The sequence below is a fragment of the Pleurodeles waltl genome, chromosome 6, assembly GCF_031143425.1.
Source record: "Pleurodeles waltl isolate 20211129_DDA chromosome 6, aPleWal1.hap1.20221129, whole genome shotgun sequence".
Lineage (NCBI taxonomy): Eukaryota > Metazoa > Chordata > Amphibia > Caudata > Salamandridae > Pleurodeles > Pleurodeles waltl.
Window position 1 is genome coordinate 1,251,926,889 of NC_090445.1, and position 14,179 is coordinate 1,251,941,067.

Here is a 14,179-nt window from a genome sequence, read left to right on the forward strand (position 1 = left end):
CACCCTCTGGTAACACCAGCACAGCACCCACCCAGCGGGCCAAAACCTCCCTACCCAGGACAGGTCAATCAGCGGTGTGTCCACCACTACAGGGCACCCAGGCTAACCCACCACCCCAACAACAACAGGGACCTGGGGGCAGTGGTAGTGGGCACACAGTCCAGGGGACGGAGGCACAGGAACATAGGGGAACTGGGAGGGCTGCTGTGCGACAGAGGGAGGACAGGCCAAGGGAACCCACTCTCCACGAGGCCCTATCCTCCATCATGGGAGCATACCACCACTCCCAGAAGACGATGGCAACGGTCCTGGACAAGTTGCAGGAGACCCTGCGTCTGCAGGAGGAGCAGTATTTGGGGTTCAGGGAGGAGCTCAGGACCATCGGCTCCACCCTGGGCACCATCGTAGGGGTGCTGACGGACATTCAAAAGACCTTGAGGGACACCGTGGCACTCCAAGGGGCCCCTGACACTAGCCATGACGATGAACTGCCCACCACCTCCGCCGGTGCTAGTGGACAGGACGCCCCGCCACAGGACCACCACACCAGCACCCCACCCCCTGCAGACGGACAACCACCACGCAAGCGGTCTCTGAGATCCAGGAACAGGACAGAGCAAGATTGCAATACCCCCGCCAGGAAATGAGACCACCCTCATTGTCCTCCCACTGTCCCACTTTGTTACCCTGTCCATATTCGAACTGCCCCTGCTCCACTTCCAATGGCCAGTGCACCTGTGAGACTAATAGACTGGACTCTGCCATTGACATTCCTCCACCATCCCCCATCACCAGTTTACAACCCCCCTTCATTTTTTGAGCACTTAAATAAACACCCTTGAAACACAAAAAAAATCTGGAGTCAGTCTATAATTTTGAACTTTGTATTATCAATTACAGTGTCATAATGGGTTACCCATTGTAAGGCCAACATACCAATGTCACACATCACAAGCCCTTCAAGGATGCAAGCAGTTGACACGTAGGTTACCACACTTGTGAAACTGAAATGGAAGGGTACAACTCAATTAACAAATAGTGAGTGAAATGTAGGTACAGGATAGAGGTAGACGTGTGAAAGTTAATGTAATGTTAAACCAGAAAATGTTCTCACCTGTGTCTCACTGGAAATATTGCTGTATGACTAAATCTCTGTTGTCGTTTTCTTCTTCCTCAGCTTCGTCCTCATCACTGTCCACAGGCTCCACAGCTGCCTCAACACTGTCATCTGGATCATCCTCCTGCTGAAAAGGCACCTGGCGTCGCAATGCCGAATTATGGAGCATGGAGCAGGCGACGATGATGTCGCACACCTTCTTCGGTGAGTAGAATATGGATCCACCTGTTATATGGAGGCACCTGAACCTGGCCTTAAGAAGGCCGAAGGTGCGTTCGATTACCCTCCTAGTCCGCCCATGGGCCTCATTGTACCGTTCCTCTGCCCTGGTCCTGGGATTCCTCACTTGTATCTCCTTACTTGTTTCAGCAGGGCAGCCAACACTCTGGACAAGACATTGGAAAACATAGGCTGGGACATCCCTGATGCCATGGCCACAGTTGTCTGAAAAGACCCACTTGCAAGGAAATGGAGCACTGACAGCACCTGCACGTCAGGGGGGATTCCAGTCGGATGGCGGATTGGTGACATCAGGTCTGGCTCCAACTGGGTACATAGTTTCTGGATTGTGGCACGGTCAAACCTGTAGGTGACAATGACATGTCTTTCTTCCATTTTTCAACAGGTACACCAGCGGTCGGTACACCGGAGGATCCCGCCATCTTCTCATATGTCTCAGCTGAGGGTGCTAAGAAGGACAACAGCGAAGAACCAGTCACTATTCCTCCCGGTATGTGCCCACAGTTACACACAATACTACACCAGACAATAAACCCTTCCTGTATGTGTGTTGAGTATAGGCCTAGCTATGTGTGACACAGTAGTAAATGAAGCCATGTGGGCCCCTGAAGTGGCGGCTGCCTGACCTCTAAACTGGGACAATGGGATTGTGGGGTATCTGCGCTGGCGTTGCACACCGTCGCGGTAGGCGGTCGTAGACCGTGGCGCAATGCTGCATTGGTTAACATTGGACACTATGGGTCCCAGGAGCCAATGAACAGGTGCGCCGGCGGTGATGATGCGCCCCGCCGCGGACGTCACTGCGGCGGACGTCACCGCCATTTTCTATCTGTTCAATCACTAGATACCTGACCTTCGACAGGAGAGGACCTACACTGCTAGTGCTGCTGTGACCTCGGTCTGGAAGCGACGATGGCTGCTGCGTCTGGGGAAAGGGCCCCTGCCTTCACTGCACAAGAGTTGGAGAAACTTGTGGATGGGGTCCTCCCCCAGTACATGCTACTCTACGGTCCTCCAGACCAACAGGTTAATACAGAGGGAGCACGTTGTATGGGCAAGGCCTGGGTGGAGAGGGCTGGGTGGAAGAGGGAAGGGGCCAGAGTTCATAGAACATTAATGCATGTGAATGAATGGGCCACATGGTCAGAGTAGGGAGGGGGCCACTCACATTGACGGTGCAGTTGGTAATGACTGTTCCTCTTCCCTTGTGCATGTCATGTAGGTCAGCGCCTACCAGAAGAGGGACATTTGGCGTGCCATCGCCAAGGAGGTCCGGACCCTGGGGGCCCACCAGATACGGGGCACCCACTGCCGGAAGAGATGGGAGGACATTCGCCGCTGCAGCAAGAAGACGGCGGAGGCTCAGCTGGGGATGGCCTCCCAACGGGGGAGGGGTGCCCGTTGCACCATGACCCCCCTGATGTTCCGGATCCTGGTGGTGGCCTACCCAGAGTTGGATGGGCGCTTGAGGACATCACAGCAGACACAAGGGGGTGAGTACAACCTCATTCTGCGGACTTTGCGTGCAGTGGAGGGGTCTGGGTGGGGTTGGTGGGCTGTGGGTGTCCCTAGGCCAGGGTGAGTTAGGTAGGCAAGGCCCCTCCATAATGTAGGCCATGTGGCACTCAACCCCACCTCAGCAGAGTGCCAAGTTGAGGTATAGTTGCCCCTGTGGCCTCCATGTGCGCAGATTTCCACCATTGCCATGTAGGCCATATCCCAGAAATTGCATGTGCAGAGGTCGGGAGCACAGCGTAATGCATGGGGCTGCTGCGTCTGTCTTGTCCGCCAACGGTAGCGGTATGCCATGCACTAAAACTCTCTTTCTTCTGTCTCCCCCTCTTTTTCTGCTCTCCCTGTCCTTTTGTACATCAGCATCAACAGGCGGAGGTACAGTGGCACCGGAGCAGGAGGGCGCTGCATCCCACATGGCCATGGAGGGCCACACCACAGACTCTGAATGCACCAGTGGGACGGAGGGCGACGGGAGCTTCACGTCGGCCACCGGATCACCAACCAGCGACACGGACTCGTCTGCCGATGGGAGCTCCCCTGTGGTGGCGGCACCATCTGTGCACCCCACTTCTACAGGTACAGCTGCCACCTCCCCTACCAGCACTGCCCTCCCAGCAGCCCTTCAGCGTTCGCCCCGTGCCCGCTCACCCAGGAGGGTGGGCATCACCTTCGCTCCCGGCACCTCAGGCCCTGCCCCTGTCACTCCTGCTGCCCTCAGTGAGGAGGCCATTGACCTCCTCAGGTCACTCACTGTTGGGCAGTCTACCATTGTGAATGCCATCCAGGGTGTAGAACGAGAGTTGCAACACTGTAATGCATTCCCGGAGGGCATTCATTCTGGTCAGGCTGCCCTTCAGCGAACCCTGCAATCTCTGGCCTCAGCACTGATGGCAGCCCTTGTCCCTGTGTCCAGCCTCCCCCCTCCAAATTCCTCCACCTAGACCCAATCCCCTGTACCCCCGCCCATCCCAAGCACACCTACAGATCAGCATGCACACAAGTCAACACACACAAGTAGCTCAAGCAAACATAGGCACCACACACACCACAGGCACTCATGCAAGCCTCACCCACATACAGACACAGCAACATCCACTGTCTCCACTGTGTCCCCCTCCTCCTCTTCTCCCTCCTCCCTCCCAGTCTCGTCTACACACACACCTGCATGCACCACATCTACAGGCACTAGGACTCGCACCAGGACACCCAGCACCACAAGCCGCTCACCTGCACTCACCACCTCCACTGCCATTTACACGTCCCCTGTGTCCTCTCCCAGTGTGTCTGTGACGCCCCCTCCCAAAGTACACAAACGCCAGCAATCACTCACCCAACATCCATCCACCTCACGACAGCCTCCAGTACCTGCACCTGCACCCAAAACACCTAAAGTGACACCTCCTACAACCACCTCCTCTTCCTCCACTCCCAGACCCCCTCCAGCCACCCATCCCAGTGTCCGTCAGAAACTGTCCCTATGTCAAATTGACCTTTTTGCCCCCACCTCCCCCTCCAATTCATCAGTCCCGTTGTAGCACCTCAGCCAAAAAGCCTCCAGTACCAGTGGTGCGTGTTCCAGGTTTTTGGAGAGCACCGTCCACCAGGGCAGGCAGTAGGACCTGGAGCCAAGGCACTGGCAGCCCACCCCCTGTAAAGGCTCTGAAATTGGAGAGTGGACGACGGGACCGTCTTAAGACTCCTGGTGGGACAACAAGTGACATGGGATCGAAGGCGATTGGTGAGGCAGCTGTAACTCCAAAAAAGGTGGGGAAGGTCCAGAGGAAGTCTGCCCAGCCTGTTGTGAGTGTCACGGCGGAGAAGTGCGCCATCATTTCCGGCGGTCCAGACACAACCGCCAGCACTGTCGTCACTGGTCCAGAGACCACCGCCAGAGTCACAGCCCAGGAGGGCCCAAGTATCGTCACTGGTCCAGAAACCACCGCCAGAGTCACAGCCCAGGAGGGCCCAAGTATCGTCACTGGTCCAGAAACCACTGCCGGAGTCACAGCCCAGGAGGGCCCAAGTATCGTCACTGGTCCAGATACCACCGCCAGAGTCACAGCCCAGGAGGGCCCAAGTATCGTCACTGGTCCAGAAACCACCGCCAGAGTCACAGCCCAGGAGGGCCCAAGTATCGTCACTGGGCCAGAAACCCCCGCCGGAGTCACAGCCCAGGAGGGCCCAAGTATCGTCACTGGTCCAGAGACCACCGCCAGAGTCACAGCCCAGGAGGGCCCAAGTATCGTCACTGGTCCAGAAACCATCGCCGGAGTCACAGCCCAGGAAGGTCCAAGTATCGTCACTGGTCAGGAGACCACCGCCGGAGTTACAGCCCAGGAGGGCCCAAGTATCGTCACTGGTCAGGGGACCACCGCCGGAGTCACAGCCCAGGAGGGCACAAGTATCGTTACTGGTCCAGAAACCACCGTCGGAGTCACAGCCCAGGAGGGCCCAAGTATCGTCACTGGTCCAGAAACCACCGCCACAGTCACAGCCCAGGAGGGCCCAAGTATCGTCACTGGTCAGGAGACCACCGCCAGAGTCATAGCCCAGGAGGGCACAAGTATCGTCACTGGTCCATAAACCACTGCCGGAGTCACAGCCCAGGAGGGCACAAGTATCGTCACTAGTCCCGAAACCACCACCGGAGTCACAGCCCAGGAGGGGCCAGGATGCCACAGCCCCGCTGGGCAATGATGGAACGTCATGCCACACACCAATGCCCAATGTAGGGATCGTCATGCCACACACCGATGTCCAGTGTGGAGATCGTCATGCCACACACCAATGCCCAGTGTGGAGATCGTCATGCCACACACCAATGTCCAGTGTGGAGATCGTCATGCCACATACCAATGCCCAGTGTAGAGATCGTCATGCCACACATCAATGTCCAGTGTGGAGATCATCATGCCACACACCAATGTCCAGTGTGGAGATCGTCATGCCACACACCAATGTCCGTATCAGAACCGCCATGTCAAAGCACGGCTGAACAGTCCAGAACCGCCATGTCAAAGCACCGCTGAACAGGGCAAAGACCGCCATGTCAAAGCACCGCTGAACAGGGCAAAGACCGCCATGTCAAAGCACCGCTGAACAGGGCAAAGACCGCCATTTCAAAGCACTGCTGAACAGTCCAGAACCGCCATGTCAAAGCACTGCTGAACAGGGCAAAGACCGCCATGTCAAAGCACCGCTGAACAGGGCAAAGACCGCTATGTCAAAGCACCGCTAAACAGGGCAAAGACCACCATGTCAAAGCACCGCTGAACAGGGCAAAGACCGCCATGTCAAAGCACCGCTGAACAGTCCCGAACCGCCATGTCAAAGCACCGCTGAATAGGGCATGCACTGCGTAGGAATGAATGGACCGCCACATCAGGCATCCTTATCCCATGTGCAGCTGCGACAGTCACAGGACAGGAACTTTCACGGGGAGACTCATCCAGTCTGGGCACTAGTCCCCCTCCAGAACCAGTGGAGACCCTCATCTACTTGAGAGACTGTGGCTTTGCACTCCCCAGGATGGCACAGTGGGCAACCCACCCACTGTAGAGACTTGAGAGACTGTGGCTTTGCACTCCCCAGGATGGCACAGTGGGCAACCCACCCACTGTAGAGACTTGAGAGACTGTGGCTTTGCACTCCCCAGGATACATCAATGGGCATGTAGCCCCGTCGTGGATCTGGCTTTGCATTCATCTGGCTAAGATGCCCCCCCTTCCCTTCCCCCTGAGGTGCCTGTAGTATTTCTATCTGATGCCCCGGCAGTGTTCTCTCCGATTTTGGTCAGGTATCTATTGTGGGCCTCGCCCATGCATTTTTGGACTGTTGGTGCACGGACATTGTTGTGTACATATCTGCACTACTTCTCGGATTGTATGTGTAAATAAGAGTGATTTAGAGATATATATCTGTATATTTTTGTATGACATGTATATTGGCACATTACAATGTTTGCCCGAATTTCGCATTGTCTTTGCATTCTTCCGGGGGGATTGTGGGTTGTTAATGTGATTCTTGTGACTGCATTGGTGTGCATGTTGTAAAATGCGAGGGTGGGGGTGTTTGGTGGGTGTCCCCCTGACTTTTGCCTCCCCCGTGTCGTAGATGCAGTACTCACAGGTATCTTCTGCGCCTACGTAGCTGTTGGTCGTAAAGGAGCAGAAAAACAAGGGCAGGGAGTATTTGTAATTCCGGCTCCATGGTGTCCTCCTTCCTTGTGGGATGTGTTCAGGTGAGCGTTTTCCCATTGCAGAAATTGTTTCCGCCGTGTTTTTATCCACGGTGAATCCGCCCCGGAAAAGGTGGCGGATTGGCGGGTTGTAATAGTGTGGGCGGTACATTTGCTCCCGCCTGTCTGTTGGCAGTAACCGCCGCGCTGCTTGTCTGTACCGCCGTGGTGTGCGGTGTGTTAAAGTGGCTGTCTTTGTTGGCGGTTTCCGCCAGGGTCGTAATTCCCTTTTTTTGTCCGCCGGCCTGTTTGCGGTATTACCGCACCTTTAACACCGTCCGCCAGGGTTGTAATGACCACCAAAATGTCTTCTGTGTCTTCATCAGGCCCACAAAAATCCTCTGGGGGTGGTGGCCACAAATCCTCTTCACATAATCAGAAAAAGCCAAGGTGTTATCTCTGTAAAGCTAGATGTCATTGGGCAAGTGACCCCACTTGTCCAAAAATAAACACCAAACCTCCCACTACCACAACCCCCACTGCTTCCCTAGTGCCCCAAGTAATAGCAGTGGTGGTGGGAAGAACACTACAAATAGACCGTCAAAGGGTGTAGCTGGGCTCACTTTTGGTAATATAGTTGGGGTTGGTCTAGTTATGGAGACCACTGAGGCTGTATTAGTATCAGATGGTGGCATTGACCTTGCCACCTTAGTTACTTGTCCCTTAATATGGATAAGTACAGGAAACTACCTTTAATAAATGATGTTCAGGATGAGGCTTACAGGGACACAGGTTCCAGTGTCACTATGGTGATGGAGTAACTGGTTGCCCCTGAGCAACACCTGCTTGGTCATCAGTACCAAGTGACAGACACCCATAGCAACACTGTTACCAACCCCATGGCTGTTGCGAATCTCAACTGGGGGGGGTTACTGCTCCAAATAAAGTTGTGGAATCCACTGACTTACCTGTAGAGTGTCTATTAGGAAATTATTTGGAGACCTCTGTTTGGGCTGAAGTACAGTTGGAGGCCCAAGCAGCAATGCTAGACATTCCTGGGCATATCTTTGCTCTTACTAGGGCTGAGGCCAAGAAGCAAAGAGGACAGGGAAACTTGGATCCTGGAACAATGGACCAAGTGCTCCCAAAAACCAGGGGTAGAAAGGACATACCCTTGTCCACTATCCCCCACTCTCCAGATGATTCCCCTTTTGACGAGGAAGAGTCGTCTCCCTGTTCAGAACCTATACCAGAGGAGCTTGAAGCTGACACAACTAAGCTTTTAGGTGCAGGGAGGCCTGGCACGGAGGAACTGAGTGTGGCACTGGAGACCTGTCCCACACTAAAGGGTCTCAGACAGCAAGCTGTCAAACAGCAGAATGGTGATGTCAATGACAGACACAGAGTTTACTGGGAGAATAAGCTCCTCTATACTGAAGCAAGAGATCCTAAACCTGCTGCCACCAGGAGACTGGTCACCCCCTCCAGTATAGGGAATTCCTCCTAACTCTAGCTCATGACATTCCCTTGGCTGGGCATTTGGGCCAGAGTAAAAAATAGGATAGACTTGTTCCCGATTTTCACTGGCCCCACATGTCAGAAGACACAAAAGAGTTTTCTTGCTCCTGTGACACCTGCCAAGCCAGTGGCAAGACTAGTGGCACCCCAAAGGCCCCCTTAATCCCACTGCCAGTGGTTGGGCTATCCTTGGAGAGGGTAGGGGTTGACATAGTTGCCATCCCTGACCCTCCAACAGCTTCTGGCAATAGATTCATCATTGTGGTAGTGGACCATGCCACAAGGTATCCAGAAGCTATCCCCTTAAGGACCACTACAGCACCTGCTGTGGCAAAAGCCCTCCTGGGAATCTTTTCCAGGGTGGGTTTCCCTAGGGAAGTTGTATCAGACAGATGTAGTAACTTCATGTCTGTATAGCACAAAGCAATGTGGAAGGAGTGAGATGTTACCTACAAGTTCACCACCCCTTATCATCCACAAACAAATGGATTGGTTGAGAGGTGTAATAAAACTCTCAAAGGCATGATCATGGGACTTTCTGAGAAACGCAGTTGGAGATGGGATGTCCTCTTGCCATGCCTCTGTTTCGGCTACAGGGAGGTATCTCAAAAAGGAGTGGGCTATAGCCCCTTTGAGCTCCTCTTTGGTCACCCTGTTAGGGGTCCCCTTGCTCTTGTGAAGGAGGGTTGGGAACAACCTTTAAAACCTCCAAAGCAAGACATTGTGGACCATGTACTTGGCCTAAGATCCAGAATGGCTGAGTACATGAAAAAGGCGACTAAAAACCTTCAGGCCACCCAAGAGCTCCAAAAGCAATGGCATGACCAGAATGTTGTCCTCACAGAGTACTAACCAGGACAGAAGGTGTGGGTACTGGAACTTGTGACCCCAAGAGCATTCCAGGACAAATGGAGTGGACCCCATCTCATTGTGGAGAAGAAAGGTGAGGTCACCTATCCTGTTGACCTGGGCACTGCCAGAAGCCTCCATAGGGTGCTTCATGTCAATTGCCTTAAGCCTTATTATGACCGGGCTGACTTAACCCTGTTCATGGTCGCAGATGAGGGGAAAGAAGAAGAGAGTGACCCTCTCCCTAATTTCTTCTCCAACACTGAAGCTGATGGCTTAGTAGAAGGAGTGGTGCTTGCAGACTGCCTCACTGCTGAGCAGAGGGAGGACTGAAAACATCTCCTAGGACAGTTTTCTGACCTCTTCTCTCTCCTACCTTCTACAACTACCTAGTGTGAACATTCAATTGATACTGGAGACAGTTTAGCTGTCAAGAGTAAAATTTACAGGCAGCCTGACCATGTCAGAGATTGCACAAAAACTGAGGTCCAGAAAATGCTAGATGCAGGAGTCATTGAGCCCTGTGATAGCCCCTGAGCCAGCCCAGTGGTGCTTGTCGCCAAACCGCATAGCAAAGAAGGAAAGAGAGAAATGCAGTTTTGTGTGGACTATAGGGGTCTTAATACTGTAACCAAAACTGATGCTTACCCTATACCCAGGGCAGATGAGCTAATAGATACACTGGTTTCTGCCAAGTATCTAAGCACCTTTGATTTGACTGCAGGGTATTGGCAGATCAAGTTATCAGAGGATGCTAAAGCAAAAACTGCTTTTTATACCATAGGAAGGCATTATCAATTCACTGTTATGCCCTTTGGTTTGAACAATGCATCTGTCACTTTCCAGAGGCTGGTGAATACAGTCCTCCAAGGTTTGGAAGCTTTCAGAGCAGCATACTTAGATAATATTGCTATATTTAGCTCCACCTGGGATGACCACCTGGTCCACCTATGGAAAGTTTTGGAGGCCCTGCAAAGGCTGGCCTAACTTTCAAGGCTGCAAAGTGCCAGATAGGGCAGGGGAAAGTGGTTTATCCGGGCCACCTGGTAGGTGGAAAAACAGATTGAACCCCTACAGGGGAGGATTCAGACCATTATGGACTGGGCTCCCCCTACTACACAGACCTAGGTCAGAGCCTTCTTGGGTCTCACTGGGTATTACAGATGGTTCATTAAGAACTATGACTCCATTGTTGCCCCTCTTAATGACCTCACTTCAAAGAAAATGCCTAAAAAGGTATTGTGGACAGCTAGTTCTCAGAAAGCTTTTGAGGAGCTTAAGCAGGCTATGTGCTCTGCACCTGTCTTAAAAAGCCCAAACCACTCCAAAAAAGTCATCGTCCAAATGGATGCTACTGAATTAGGGGTAGAAGCAGTACTATCAAAACTTAACTAAGAGGGCCAGGATCAACCTGTTGCTTTTATCAGCTGGAGGTTGACACCTAGAGAAAAGTGTTGGTCTGCCATAGAGAGGGAGGCCATTGCTGTAGTCTGGGCCTTGAAGAATCTGAGACCCTATTTGTTTGGGACTCACTTCATTGTTCAAACAGACCACAAACCTCTATTATGGCTTAAGCAAATGAAAGGTAAAAACCCTAAATTGTTGAGGTGGTCCATTTCCCTACAGGGTAAGGACTTTACATTGGAACATAGACCTGGGATAACCACTCCAATGCAGATATTTCCACTTAGACAATGAAGACTCATCTGGGCAAGGTTAGCCTTATTGTCCCTCGTTTGGGGGGGAGGGGTTGGGTAGGAAAGTACCATCTTTCTTGGCATGTTACCCCCATTTCTACCTGTATGTCAGTATGTTTTTGCCTGTCTCACTGGGATCCTGCTGATCAGGACCCCTGAGCTCATAGTTTGTGGCCTAATGTGTGTGTTGTGAAAAGTGCTTAACTGTGTCACTGAGGCACTGCTAACCAGAACATCAGTGCTTATGCTCTCTCTGCTTCTAAATTAGTCACTAGAGTTTAGTGACTTAATTTACCAATTCCAATTGGCACACTGGACCGCCCTTATAAGTCCCTAATATATAGTTTGTACGTACCCATGGCATTGGGGTTCCGGGAGATCCTTATGGGCTGCAGAATTTCTTTTGCCACCCATATGGAGCTCAGACAAACCCTTTCTTAGGACTGCCACTGTAGCCTGCGTGAAATAGTGCACACACTATTTCACAGCCATTTTCACTGCACTTAAGTAACTTACAAGTCACCTCTATGTCTAACCTTCAAATACTGAAGGCTAGGTGCAAAGTTACTAAGTGTGAGGGCAAATGGTGCCCCCACATTGTCCAGGGCCAAAGCCCCGGACTTCGTGAGTGCTGTGATACTATTACACACGTGAACTACAAATAGGTCAGTACCTATAAGTAGCTTCACAATGGTATCTCCTAATATGGCCATGTAAGGTGTCTAAGATCATGAAATTGTCCCCCCATTCTAAATCTGGTATTGGGCGGCCAATCACATGCATCCTGGGGGCTCCACCATGGACCCCCAGTACTGCAAACCAGCTCTCTGAGGCTTGCACTGTAGCTACGGCTGCTGCCACCTCACAGACAGGATTCTGACCTCCTGGGGTCTGAGAAGCTCAGTCCCAGGAAGGCAGAACAAAGAATTTCCTTTGGGAGGATGTGTTGCACCCTCTCTCTTTGGAAATAGGTGTACTGGCTTGGGAGAGGTAGCCTCCCAGAGCCTCTGGAAATGCTTTGAAGGGCACAGATGGTGCCCTCCTTGCATAAACTAGTCTACACCAGTTCAGGGACCACCAGTTCCTGCTCTGGCATGAAACTGGACAAAGAAAAGGGGAGTGACCACTCCCTTGTCTCTCACCAAACCAGGGGTGGTGCCAAGAGCTCCTCAAGTGTGTCCCTGGTGTTAGCCATATTGTTTTCCAAGGTGTGGGGACACTCTGGAGATCTCTGAGTGGCCAGTGCCAGCAGGTGACGTCAGAGACCCCAGCTGATAGGTGCATACCTGGTTAGGTAGCCAATCCCCCTCTAAGGGCTATTTAGGGTCTCTCCTGTGGGTTCCTCTTCAGATTTGGCTTGCAAGTTTCCACCAGGAATCCTCTTCAACTCCTGCTTCATCATCTGACCTTGGATCAACCGCAGACTGCTCCAGGAACTGCTGTAACTACAACAAAGTATCCGGAAAGGCTACTGTGACTCTGAAACTTCAGCTTCAGCCAGAAACTGCAACAGTTTCCATGGTATGCACGTTCTGGGGACTCCCTGTCTTCACCCTGCACCAGAAGGACCAAAGAAATCCCCTGTGGAGTGACGGAGCCACTTCCCTACTCCAGCAGGCACCTTCTAAGACCTTCTAAGTCCTCTGGGACTCCTCTCCTGGTGATGAGCTTGCTTCCTGGAACACAGGTAGTGGACTCCTTCGACACAGACTGTCCTAAGGTCCAGCTGTCCAAATTTCCAGGAGGTAAGACCTTGCCTTCGCCATTTGCGACAGTACCCCTGTGAACCAAGTCATTTTCACCTCCTGAGGCCTCTGTGCACTATTTTCAGGAATCCTTTGTGCCCAGCCTGGCCCAGGTCCCCAGCACTCTATCCTGTGATGTTCAGCTCGCTGAGTTGTTCTCCGGCAGCATGGGACCTTCTTTTGTAGTGCTGCAGCAACCGCAATTTACAGCTTCTTTGTCCCCGTATCCTGGGGCCTCCGTGGGTGCTGCCTGGTCATCTGTGCATTCCCTCCAGTGTTGTGAGCCCCCTCTGCCTTCTTAGTCTGAGTTGACGCTTCCAGGTCCCTCCTAGGTCCAGGCAGCGACATTTTGACGCAGTCCGTGCCATTGCTTGAACGAAGACTTGTTAGACGAATCCAGGGCTGCAACTCGCCTGCATCCAACATCTTCACGTGGGACATCCTTTGCATCATGCAGGAACCCGCAGCCATCTTCTTTGGTGCTCTTCTGCAGACTTCTTCCAAGCGGAGAATCCTCTTTTGCACCATCTTCTAGGTTGGCTGGGGCTCCTGTCCTTCCTGGAATCTTCTGCGACTTCTGGACTTGGTCTCCTCTCTTTACAGGTCTTCAGTTCCAGGAATCCACCATTTGTTGTTTGCAGTCTTGCTTAGGTCTTGCAATAACTCTAATCACGACTTGTAGTGTGTCCTGAGGAAACTTGCAGTACTTTACTCCTACTTTACTGGGCTCTGGGGTGGGGGGTGATGGTCCAGGTGACCTTCCAACTGTGTTTTGAAGACTTCTTAGTGAACCTCCTGTGGGGAGTCCGAACATCTCCTCCTTAATTGTTTACTGGCTGTTGTCTTTCCTTTCCCCCACCTTGACCCCAGAACCCTGAGACTTGTGACCTAGCCACGAGTGGCCCAATAACCAGAGAAAGGTTGATGCAAACTTTGGTGCGTGGAAGGGAAGGATAGCTGAAGCTGGTTGGTAGTTGAAGGGTGGTTTGGGACCCAGAGTGCTTGCAAACAGAGTGCCATCCACTCTCCAGATATCAAGGCACTGCTTTAGGGTGCCAGGAGTCACTGTGTGCATGCGCCGACTGATAAAGTGCAGAGTGGATGTGCAGGAGTGAGTGCAGGTGAATGCAATCCACTATCACAGCCAGACCTAATAAGACTCATTCTTCCATGTTACCTTAGAGGGAGAGCAGCGCTCATAGGGAGTGTGAACAAGCATGGGTGTTCAGTACAACCTGGGAACATATGCCCTGGCACACTCCAATGCCTACCAGGGCATGTGGGGCACTTTAGTTAAAGCCACTGCGAAGGTGCATATGTG